This window comes from Nelumbo lutea, chromosome 1 (assembly GCF_056320005.1).
Source record: "Nelumbo lutea isolate HS-2025 chromosome 1, American lotus-T2T, whole genome shotgun sequence".
In the NCBI taxonomy this organism is placed as follows: Eukaryota; Viridiplantae; Streptophyta; class Magnoliopsida; order Proteales; family Nelumbonaceae; genus Nelumbo; species Nelumbo lutea.
In genome coordinates this window covers 123,722,016-123,735,063 of record NC_142684.1, presented here as the reverse complement: position 1 = coordinate 123,735,063, position 13,048 = coordinate 123,722,016, and the positions used below count along the sequence as shown (strand labels likewise).

At 44.2% G+C, this 13,048-nt stretch overlaps 1 non-coding gene across 1 annotated transcript; it reads left to right on the top strand.

Moving 5' to 3' along the window:
• Positions 1-1,116: 1,116 nt before the first annotated feature.
• Positions 1,117-1,222, top strand: LOC148877297 (small nucleolar RNA R71). Its single transcript, XR_016106101.1, has one exon. It is a non-coding gene; the product is annotated as a small nucleolar RNA R71 (small nucleolar RNA).
• Positions 1,223-13,048: the final 11,826 nt, after the last annotated feature.

Genomic DNA, 13,048 nt, shown 5'->3' with positions numbered 1-13,048 from the left:
TATAGAAAAACTCCATGGATCCTTAAGCTTTGGGGGCAGTTTATTTTGAAGAATGGCTGAGCACTCTTCGTTTAGCTTCACCATCTCACAGTCTTCCCACTTCCTTTTATTCGACATCACCTCTTTCAAGAATTTGGCATATTTGGCATCTGTGACAATACATCAAGAAGAGGGAGATTAATATGAATCTTTTTAAACATTTCCAAAAATTTCTCAAATTGTTTATCTAGGTTAGCTTTCAAAACTCTTCCAGGGTAGGGGAGGGAAAGTTTAATAGCATCTAAATTCAGTTTAGGTGTACTCCCTTCGGTCTCCTTTTGTGAATCGGCCACTTCAGCTTTCTGTTCACCATTCTGGGTCTCACCAATTGTTTTTCCACTTCTTAAAGTAATGACATTCACTTGCTCCCTTAGATTTTTCTCTGTGTTGTTGGGCAATCATCATTCTTTTCTTTCTAACAACATACTCACAATCTAACCCACTTGGATTTCTAAGTTCTTAATTGATGCTTCTTGACTTAAGAATCTCTTATCATGTTCTTGGAGCTTTGCTTCAATAGCATTGATGAACTTAGAAATCATTTCTTCCAAATTACTCTTCTTTTCTTGTGGGGGCGAATGTTGTTGGAATCCTATGGGTGCTTTTTACTGGTTGTTGTTCCATAAAAAATTTGGATGATTCCTCCACCCTAAATTGTATGTGTTTGAGTAGGGGTTGAAATTTGGCCTGCCAGTATGAGAGATAAAATTAGCATGCTCATGTGAAGCAAAAGGATTACCTAATGAACAGTCAGAATTAATATGTCCAAATTGACCACAGAAGTCACATGAGATGCTAGATGATGTATTCATTGCTGCAATATTAAAAGTATCAAATTTTTTATTCAAACTAGCAAGTTGAGTAGGTATGGCTGCAAGGGAATCGATGTGGTGTACTCTCCTTCGATCAATTCGGTCATTACTCCACTGGTAGCTGTTCGACACCATCTCTTCCACTAGATCATAAGCTTCCTCTGGTGTTTTTCTCATGATTGTGCCACCAGTAGCTGCATCAATAATAGAATGATTAGAGGGGGTAATACCATTATAAAAGGTTTGAATTTGACGCCAAGTTGGTATCCCATGGTGAGGACACTTCCTAAGCATCTCCTTGAATCGTTCCCATGCTTCATATAGAGATCCCTCTCTAATTGAGCAAAAATAGTGATATCATTAATTAATTTTGCTGTTTTTGAGGGTGGAAAATACTTAGCCATGAATTTTTGGATCAGGTCATTCCAAGTGGTGATACTTCCTGCAGGGAGTGAGTTAAGCTAATCTTTAGCTCTATTACGCAATGAAAACAGAAATAGTCTAAGTCTAATAGCATCATCACTAACTCCATTATATTTAAATGTATCACATATTTCTAGGAAGTTAAGAATATGTGCATTAGGGTCATCACTTGTCAACCCACTAAATTGAATACTTGTCTGAATCATTTGAATGATTGCAGGCTTGATTTCGAAATTGTTGGCTTGAATTGTGGGCTTGCAAATACTGGAAGTAGCCCCATCAATGGTTGGATAGGCGTAGTCCAAAAGGGTGTGATTTGCTTCTGCCATCTCTTCCTCAACTTCTATTGCTGGTTCGTCGATTTCAACCTCCTCTTTCATTTTGCCTTTGTTGGTTCTTTGCAACAAGCGAAGGGTCCTCTCTGTTTCAGGATCGAATCATGCTAGTCCTTCTTGTCTAGTAAGTGTCATGCACTAGTGAATCTAAACACAAGTAGAATTTGAACAAATAAAATAAAAATAAAAATAAATAGAAATAGAAATAAAAAGTCAAAATTAACCAAGGTTAACAAGCTCTAATATTATTTTAGGATTAAATCACCGGCAATGGCACCAAAAACTTGATAGCTATGATTATAACCCTAGCAAGTGCATTAGTTATCAAGTAGTATAAAAAAATCGTTCCCACGAGGATTTAACAAAATAAGTATTAGAACTACAACCTTCCCTAATTATTTGGACAATCGAATTTCAGATTAAGAATAAAAGCTACTGAAAAATAGAAAAAGAAAACAAGAGCAAGAGTACCAATACTGAAGTATGCAACAATTGACTGAATTCGTTAGGACCTTTGGTCCACCTACCATTCCAATGAATAGTAATAGATGAGATTATCCAAGATAATTTGGCATTCCCATAAGCTGGAATTTTTCCAATTTTATTCAATATTCTTTCTCAAGATATATCAAAACTACTTCTATCAGGTAACTCCTCGATCTCTCAACTAGAGTTCTCAAGATAGAAATGCATGAAGTTCAAGGAAAAACTATTACATTCAGATGAATCATGTGTATATACCCCTATATACCATTCAATTCACACCATGAATTATTTGGTCTGCTATATGAATTCCTCTCTCAATTCAATTCACATAAACCTAATCAATTAAGAGACGGTCACTCCTGATAGCATTAAGCGATAACTCATAGACTATATGGAAATCACAATCTTGGAAAAATCAGAATAAAAATATATTCATTGTTATGAATAGGCTTTCCACAGCCCTAGCTATAAATAAATCAGTTCATACTAGAGGAAATAAAGCAAACAAGAGGAAAGAAAGAACTCATGGTGTCACCCTTAGAGTTGATGTCTCCTCTTCTCTTTGCCGCCACCTCCTTCTTGCAGTCTTCTTGCTTGATAGATTGATTGCTCCTCTGCCTTCTTGATACCCCTCTAGTCTGCCCCCCATCCCTTTATATATCTTAAAGGGAAGGGGGTGGTCTCCAACTCCTTCTTGGAGTTTATCTTTCAAAAATAGAAAGTCCTAGTCTAATCCTACTCTTAACTCTTTATCTAGTGAACTCAATCTCTTTATCTTTCTAGGATTACATCACAAATTTAAATCTGGTAGGACTCTTCCCAGTTTTTTGTTCTTGAATTCGTATTAGGCTTCCTCTGCGAATTAGGCTGTTGCGAGGCTTTTCTGCAAGTTGGGCTTCTGTTGCGAATTGGGCCTTTGTACGAATTTTCCCCGACTTCGGGCCCAGATTTGACCTCGATGCAGGCCGAATCTGTGAAAGCCCAAAGCATGAAAGTTGTATTTTTCTCTCTTTTCTTTCTAATGAGTCTTGAATCAGCCCAATCGGAGCTCGGATACGAGAGTTAGGCCCAAATTACTTAACGGTGCCGAAACTATGAAAAATCATCCGATTTGCCTTGCTTTTCTCTTGATGCCTTCTTTCATGCCCTGAACCGGAATACAAGAATAATGAATCCAATTAAGTACTAATTCAGTATAAAAAACAAAATATTTCGGGATAAAAATATGATAATTTTTAGTCTCATCATGCCTTCAATCCCCGGAGGATAGCTCTGTTCGTGACTTTTGCTTGGCCGTTTGTTTAAGGGTGTGCCACTGAGGTGAAATTCTATTGAATTCCCATGTCTTGGCACCAACTATAGAAGAAGTTCTGTATGTTCCAAGTTGTGATCGTTACGAGGGGTTCGACCTCTACCCACTTAGTGAAATAATTAACAGCCACTACTAAGAACCTTCTATGTCTTGACGCTAGTAGGAATGGTCCGAGTATATCGATCCCTACTTTGTAAAAGGCCACGGGCTGGTGAGATACTTGAGGTCGGCAGCGGGCTTATGGTGGATGTTAGCGTGCTTCTGGCACTTGTCACATCTTTTGATGAGCTCGATCGCATCTGTTTTCATTGTTGGCCAGTAGTACCCCTGTCGTAGCACTTTTTGAGTGAGGGCTCTACCCCCCAAGTGTCCGCCGCACAGGCCCTCATGAGTGTCGCGGAGCACGAGCTCGGCCTCAGAAGGTCGCAAGCAGCGCAGATAGGGGAGCATGTAAGACCTCCGGTACAACTGTTTGTCTATTATGACATATTTGGCCGCTTGATGCTCTACCCTTCTGGCAACATTATGATCTATAGGGAGGTTCCCATGCAGCAGGAAGCTCGCGAGCGGATCGATCCAGCTCGGCTCTACTTGAATGATGAGAGCGACCTCCTCTACCCCCACGAGAATGCTAGGCTGAGGTAGGTTCTTTATGTACACGGTTCTCATGGTATTATCACTGGTGCTGACTAACCGGGATAGGGCGTCGGCCTCAGCGTTCTTCGATCTCGGGATTTGCTTGATGAAGTGTGACTGGAAGTTAAGCAGAGCCTCTCTTACTTTGGCTAAGTAGGCGATCATGGTTGGTTTGCGAGCTTCGTATTCGCTAGTTACTTGATTGACCACGAGTTGGGAATCACTGCAGATGATGATATGCTTGGATTTCACTTCCTTGGCTAGAGCCAGACCGGCTATTAACTCCTCGTATTCCTCTTCATTGTTGGATGTTGTGAACTCGAAGCACAGTGCGTACTCCAGTTTTGTGCCGCTTGGGCCATACAGAACGATTCTGGCTCCACTGCCCTGCTGGTTTGACGAGCCATCTACATGAAAGATCCAAGGCTCCTCATCCCAGTTCGCGCTCGGCCTAACTAGGAGAGATGCTGCATTGGTTGCTACTTCACTGTGCTCGAGCTCAACTGGCCTGGAAACTTCAGGCTCGCCTAAGCTAGGGGCCTCATGCTCGACCGGCCTGAAGACTTCGAAGCTGAAAGTGCATTCCGCAACGAAGTCTGCTAAGGCTTGGGCCTTGATAGCAGTTTGCGGCTTGTATTGGAGGTCATACTCGCTGAGCTCAATGACCCACTTCGTCAGTCTATCGGAGACCTCGGGCTTGAGAAGAATTTGCCTCTGGGGTTTGTTGGTGAGGACGGTGATAGTGTGAGCTTGGAAGTACGAACGAAGCTTCCGGGCTGCAATAACTAGTGCATAGTTTAGCTTTTCTATTACTAGATATCTCGTCTCTTTTTCCTGCAACACTATACTAACATAGTAGATAGGTTGTTGGACCCAATCTACCTCTTTTATTAGTATCGATCTGACCACCTCGTCACTTGCCGAGAGGTACAGCTCCAAAACATCGCCCTCCTCGGGCCGGGTTAAAACTGGTATACTAGCGAGGTACTTTTTGAGCTCGTTGAATGCAAGCTGGCACTCTTTGGTTCATTCAAAACCTTTGCTTTTCATTGCCTTGAAGAAAGGCAGACAGCGATCTGCCGAATTGGACATGAAGCGGCTAAGAGCAGCTATTCAGCCATTCAACCTCCGAACCTCCTTCAGTTTCTAGGGTGGTCTAGTGTCTAGAATGGTCTTAATTTTATCCGGGTTAGCCTTAATGCCACGCCAGTTGATGATGTACCCTAGGAATTTACCCAAGGTGACACCGAAGACACACTTATTCGGGTTCAATTTCATATTAAACTTACGCAAAATTTCAAAAACTGAATGTAAGTCTTGTATTAAATCTTGCAAAAATTGGGTTTTGACGACCATGTCGTCTACATAACATTCTATTTTTCTACCAATCAATGACTCAAACAATTTATTCACAAGTCTCTGAAATGTTGCCCCAGCATTTTTTAGCCCAAAGGGCATGACCTTGTAACAGTACAGGCCGAGCTCGGTTACGAAGGTAGTCTTTTCTTCATCAGCTGGGTCCATCCTGATCTGGTTGTAGCCCGAATATGCATCTAGGAAACTCAGCAACTCATTCCCTGATGTCACGCCCACCAAATGGTCAATCTTAGGGAGTGGGAAGCAGTCATTTGGGCAAGCTTGGTTCAAGTCGGTGTAGTCAACGCACATGCGCCATTTACCATTAGCCTTTTTTACCAGAACGGGGTTGGCCACCCAGCTCGGGTAATGGACTTCCCTGATAAAGTCAGCTGCGAGGAGCTTCCCGACCTCCTCGTCGACTGTCCTCCATCGCTGTAGGGCTAAGTTGTGTTTCTTCTGTCTAACGGGCCAAACTACAGGATCAGTATTAAGCTTGTAAGTTATGATGCTAGGGTTTATGACGGGCATCTCTACCACGGACCATGCAAAAACATCTAAATTTTCAAGTAAGAAGCAAACTAGTTGAGATCGTAGAGGCTCCTCAATGGAAGTGTCGATTTGAAGCGTCCGGGTTGGGTCCTCCAATGATGCTGGGATGGAGACAGTCTCTTCCGTGGGTGCAGCTCACTCCTCGCATTGCTCTGTAGGTTGCTCCAGCTCGAGGTCGTCGGCCACCTTGGCTTTCCCTTTGAGGGCGGCAACGTAGCACTTGCGAGACTCAAGCTGGTCACCTCGTGCTATCCCGATTTTGATGTCCATGGGGAACTTCATTGCCAAATAGTAAGTGGAGACCATAGAACGTAGGGCATGGGTCATCAGCCGCCCTACTATGGCATGGAACGGGGAGGGGGTTGCAACCACTAAGTAGTCATGGTTGAGCCTCACTATGTTAGGCTAGGTGCTGATTTCCACAGGTACTGTAATCCTTCCTAGGGGCCTTACTTCCTCTCCGCTGAAGCCTACTAGGGGAGTATTCACGGGATTCAGGTTGCTTTCTTGGAGCTGGAGCTAGTCGAATGCTACTTTGAAAAGGATATTTGCTGAGTTGTCGGAGTCGACAAGGACACGCCTGACTTCAAAGTCATTAATCTTTATCTTTATGATGAGCGTGTCATCATGGGGGTAGTGGACCCGCGTGTATCATCCTCTATGAAGAAGATCGGGTCTTCCATCCTTGGCCGCTTCGGGGGATTCTACTCTTCCCTAGCTGCCTCGCGAGCTGATGTCCGAGCTGCAGCCGAAGTGCAGTCCGCGACAATTCAACCTCTGACGGTTATGTGGATAGTCCCCCGAACTGGTATCTCTTTGGGGGGCTGCCTCTGCAGTTGTTCTGCCTGCCTATTGGATTCAGGAGCATCTCTACTATGCTCCCCCTGCCGACCTGCTTTGTTATCATTATTATTTTGTACAAAATTTCTCAAGTATCCGCGATGGATGAGCTCCTCTATCTCGTCGCGGAGGTTTTTACAATTTTCAGTGCTATGACTGTGGTCTTTATGGAAACTATAGTACAAATTTTTATTTCTTACACTAGGATCTGCCTTCAGTCGAGGTGGCCACTTCACATACGGGGCATCATTGATCGCCATAAGGATTTCAGCCCGCTTCGCATTCAGGGACGTGTAGTCCATCCTCTCTGTTGTTGGAGCTCGGAAAGGCTGATTCGACTTTGCCCCCCGAGCTTGGTCCTTCTTCTTCTTGCTACTACCCTGAGTTGAGGGCTCTGATTCCCTTTTTCTTTTCTCAAGGGCCTGTTCACCTTTCTGGTTGATCTCCTCCTCCGTCCCTATAAACTGATCCGCAAGCTTGAGAAACTTGGTTACAGTCTTGGGCTGATTAACAACCATGTGCCACTTGAATTCTTTGTGGGTAATGCATCGCTTAGCCGTGGTGAGCTGAACTGTAGGATCCAGGTCGGGTATTTGCAAACAAGCGTCATTGAACCACTTGTTATAGCTTAAAATGGACTCCCCTTCCTTCTGGACTATGCTAAGGAGGCTCTCCTGAATTCTGGGGCATTTCTTACTGGTAATGAAATGGGAAGTGAAGACTTGCACGAACTATGCCCAGCTTCTTATCAATCCGGGTGCAAAGTTTCGGTACCATGTGTGGGCCACTCCTTTGAAGGTGGTGGAGAAAGCCACGCACATGTAGGATTCACTGGCCCTTGCCAGGTGCATCTGGGACTAGAAGGCATCAACATGGTCATTCGGATCGAAGGATCCATCATACTTATCCAGGGGAGGAAGCTTGAAGTCCTTTGGCATAGGAACAACAAGAAGTTCCAAAGATAGGGGGGAGGGAACTGAAAGGAGAGGAGTTACTTTCACTTCATCTGAGCTTACCTCCTCCTTACCCTTGAGCTCGGGCAGGACACGAGTGGCAGTTTGGCGAGCTCGTCGGCGCCTCCACTACTACTTCATCGGCTCGACGTTGGTGTTGCTTGCTTCAGTATTACCGAGCTCGATGGGCTCGGATAGCTGATGATAGCTGTGAACTGAAGGGCCTTGCTTGTAATATGCGGCTAGGACCTCAAACTGGTTTTTGGTGAGCGGGAGCTCGAACTAAGAGTGCTGAGGTGATGCGGGCCTAACCGGCTGGGAGGTCCCCAACCTGCCTCTGGGCTGCGAGGCGGGGGTGACTCGTCTCTCCTTCCTGCTGTGGGACGAGGCTTGGCTCTTGAAAGGATTCTGGGTTTGGGAGGCCTCTCCCCGGTGAGGACGTTCGCTCTGACAGGAGGGCTTGGCTTGCTTCATGGCCTGATGCCGAGGAGGGAGCGACTGCTGGGCCTAAGGCAATGGAGGAAACTGTTGTTGATACTGATACTGGGAAACTTGGTGCAGCACTTGCTGCTGATAGAGTTGAAACTGCTAGAACTACTGCATTTGAGCTTGCATAGCTCGCATGCACTGCATCAGATCTTCAAGCTGGCTTTGCCTGGCCACTGGAGGGATGATGGAGGGTTCAGTGAAGGTTGTTCTGATCGTGGAAGGAAGTGGAATGTTCACAGGTGCCACTGTCTGAGGCACATTCAGGCTGGGAACTCCGTTCGCAGAGAGGGGGACGGTGAACTGTCCAATGCAGATAGTGGAAAGATGGAGTTGCTCCTCAGAGGTGTTTTGGTTTGCACCTCATTCGACATTGCTGAAGGAAGCCATGGATGCTGAGTTCTGAGAGTTGCAGAGATTGGAGGAAGGCTTTATGAAGCGTTCCCATAGACGACGTCAAATGATGCAACGCTATCCGGGCACTCCTAGTTGGCGGACGCCTGGCTCCTAGCTGGCGATGGATGGTCTGGGGAGACCTATCTTGATAAGGCTGACACTGTGGTGCCACCAAGTCGGTTGGGGTGGCCTGTCTCAGCTGCCAGGGTGAGACCCTAGGTACATACAATGTAGGATTAATTGAATCTATGAACTGAACCAGATTTCTAGTATTGCCCTAGACCTTGGAGATTGATGGGCAAAACTGGAAAGTTACACCCGACCCCTAGACTCGATTGTGATATTGAACTAGGTGTCAGATTGGGTTGTCTTTGATGTACCAATTAGTGAGATCCTTAGCGGGGGTCAAAACCTGGGTATGTTGGGAGAGTCTGAGAATTCATCTAAGTGAGTGATCATAGTGATAGGATCAGCCCCTTTGTCGGACAAAGGTAATGATCGGGGATGCACTCTCACTGATGGAAACCAAGACTGTCGGCAGCAGATTTCAATCGTTGAGATTTGTTTTGCAAAGTATATTTTATATGAGATATAAAAGTATATATATTATGGTTTCTAAAATGTTTGCAAGAAGGTTTTAATTCCTAGGATCCATATAAACAGAGAGTGCAACACTGTTCCTTGTAGCCGAGGGAGAGGTCATCTCTTGTCGGGCAGTGTATGAACATTATGGGCTGAGAGGTTAAGTGTAAGACCATTAAGGATAATACCTGATGGACTAATCTTGCATCTGCCCACAGTCCCTGGGTGTTACAAGGTGGCTTGGCCCAGGGACCACTTAGGGTAAGTGTTGGGCCCATAGAGCCCATTTGATGGGTTTCAAGGGGTGCACTATCCATAGCAGTGTATTCAGTCAGGCCTTGTAACAAAGGCTAGGCCGAACCCATGTGGCTGATGTGTAGATCAATGCTTGGGTCCCATGCCATACAAGGAAGCCCAACTGGGCAGCAGTTAGGATGGTTAAGTGAGCACATAAGCTTAATGGGCCTAAAGCCCATTTCGAACTGGACTTATTTAATAAGTTAAATATGGGCAAATTCTGAGATGGATCAGTAGATAGGATAGGGTCTTAACCCTATCCACTCAGAGAGTCCAGATCTGAATATGATTCAGATATAGAAACCTCCCAATGAGATTAGGAGAAGGCTGATCTAATCTGCATATAAGATAAGGGTTTATCCTTATCACCTAAAGAGAGGTCTGATCCAAATATGATTTGGATCAGCAGCTCCTGGATTAGGAGCTGATCTCTTAGGGTTACAAAAGGAGGGGGCGACAGCCTTTAGAAGAATGACATAATCAAATCCTCTTTAGAGTTGAAATCAGAGAAGAAAGATTTCTGCAATCCCTACAAAGACCTTTCTTGTCGACTCCTTCCTGCAGCCGCCAAACATCCAGTTCGATCTCCAGTTGTGGGAGAAGTCAAGATTCGATCTTGACATCAGTTCTTTGAGAAAGAATTGATAGGAAGCTGTGCTCACGTGCCATCCTGCTGTTCCTTACGAAGGACGGAATTCTTGGAGAAGAATACTGTTGATTCTGCTCCATCCTGCACTGCGCCATCTTCAGTGGGAGCAATCTTTGGATCCTTCCTTGGGCGTGAACACCTTCGTTGGGGGATACTATTTCTTCGTATCAGGTATAGTCCTCTCCTACTTCTTTTGGTTCAGATCTGGTTCAGTTTATGGTTCAAGAATGATCCTTGAAAATATGATTATCTAAATAGGGAATGTGATTCCCAGTTGAAGGGAGAGAAAAATTTTTGAAATTCACCCCTTTATTCCGCAAGATTTGGGCGTCCATAGGATGGATCTCTCATCTCTTTAGCCTGGCTCCTAGTTAGTGACTGACGGTACCTGAGAAGAGGAAGGTGAAGGATTCCCGGGGAGCTCGCCCAGTGGGATTACTCTAATGCTTAAGTTAGAACTCTGAAAGAGGTATAAGAAATGCAAAGAGAGCTAAGAGTGCAGATAACGCTAAATCAATTCAATTCCAATTACCTTCGCCCCTTGGAAATCGGGGCCTTTAAATACAGATGTTCTTGTCAAATCGGGCATAACCACCACTGGCCCTCTGTCGCAGCCGTTATTTTCCAGGGCTGCGCAGGTAACCATTGTAGAGTACTGCCCAATCAGATTAGAGACACGACCCGGAAAGGACAGACACGCCACCACCTGTTGAGAGACGTGGGTGCAGTCTGCTGGGCTGGCAGGGACTGCGCCGTCAGTCAGGAGACATGGTGCAGTTTGATGGGTACAGTCTCGTCAGATAAGAAGCTTCCTGAAAATGCCACGTCGTTCAATAGAGAGCTGCCTTGTAGCGAGCTCCTGGAGGTATCTCGAGGTGGTTTCGCCTGAAGTTGCCTTTGGAGCAGTCCTCTTGCCTAAGTTTTGAAGCGACCTGATTCTCTCAGCCCGCGAGCTGTGATAGACTTGGCTTGGAGTATTCCCTATCAGCATACTGGAATCCTTGAGCTCGCGCTGTAGCGTGCTCGTTCCGTGGTGAGCTGACCTGCGAGGACTTTAACGAGCTCGTTACTCAGTTGTAACCATGCTGTCATGCTGAGTTATTGCTTATGTTGAGCCACTTCCACATGTCGCCTTCTTAGGAGGTCGGGTCAAATCACCCTTAATCAAGTAGGTTAGCTTTGAAACTCATTTTCTCATAAATTTAAGACTCTTTTGGTTTCCTTCTGGATTAGTGATTATGTGCCGTGAAGCTTGATATGTATTTCTTCGTGTTTATGGAATAGGAAACTCTAATGACTTAAGGTTTCGAATTCGTCGACATGAACTACTATAGATGGTTTTTAGGAGATGTTAGTGATTTTGTGCCGTGAAGCTTGATATGTATTTCTTCGTTTTCTCCTTGCTTCTTGTGTAGAGATCTCCGTTTGGCAGAGCCTTCTCTATGAAGGCGCTCGCAGTGGCATCAGCACCGGTTGTTGGAACTTTGAACATGGTACTGGTAATGGTGGTTATCGGTGCTACCCTTCTAGTACTAGCCTAAGATCGGCTCAAACTGACGACGAACGGTGGTGGAACCACCATGGCTGTAGTCGATGCTGCTACCTCGATCACTTCTTTGTTATCTTCTTTAGATTTCTTCTTTTGTTACCATTGGCGCTACCGTTGTTTAGTTCTTCGTCAATCAATAAAGTTTCTCACATTTTTTATTTTCACCACTCAACTGCTCCTCTTGTGGCCGAGCTACAATGAGTTTATCCTCGACAGGGTCCAACAATATCAAGGAGGATACACTTCCTTATCTGGCTTACATCATTCACTTGCAACGAAACAAAGGAAATCAGAAAGAAGAAAGGGGAGGAGAGAAAGGGGAAGGGGAAGAAGAGAGATTGGGGGAGAGAGAGAGAGTACTTCAGAAGTCCGTCTCCACTGCAATATCTACTGCCGCTGCTGTTCCTGTATCTTGAGGTCAGAGAAGATGAACAATGTTTTTCTTCTGATAGTTATTACAAGGGTAGTATGGGCATTAAAAAATATTGCAACTATGGATTTTAATGAAAGGCTAATAGAAGGGGGTTTTGTCTCACGGTCATAATATAGGGGGGTATTTGTCGCAAAACAAAGTACAGAGGTTCTTTGTAATTTACCCTATATTTTTTATTCTTGCTTCAAAGTGTGAAAATTGCTCTCATCATCTTCTCGGATGATTGGTTAAGCATTTATTGCCAGCTTTCCTAATCTCTCTAATCAGACTCGGTCTTGCATCTATTGCCAGCTTGCACATATTCCACCGAGCCAAGTTAATATCCATACGAATTGGTCAAGCACTATGCATATGGCTCCGACACATCAGTTGAGGATGGGCGGAATTCCATAATGCATTGGTATTGCTACCATCTTCTACAGTTGAACTTTTTAGTGCCAATACAGTATTTTTAGTGTTAAATCGATGTAGAGCTGATTGCCACACCGAATTGGGGGAGCACACAAATTGGTTATTTTCACTGAATGAAAATTTTCTAAGCCATTTTAACAAGAATCAAAATTGAGGGAGCAAACAAATAGAGGAAATCAAAGGCTCAAAACAGAACTCAGTAGTGCATGCAATCGTCCAACCGCAACTATACTTCAAGAGCTCGTCATAACCAGCTTGATATTGGATATCAATCATAAAAAAATAAAATTAGATGATATGTGAAGGGAGCTTTTGTCCTTTTGCATAACACTTAACATTAATTGACATTTTGGACCAATTTGACACTTTTTGAAAGTTTGAATACTATAGTAATATTATGTTTAAAAGTCCGTATACTAACTTAGCACTATTCCCAAAGTTTAAGGTACTAAAGTGGAAATTTGCCTTATTTTTATTTTTATTTCAAGGTGACTTTTCATT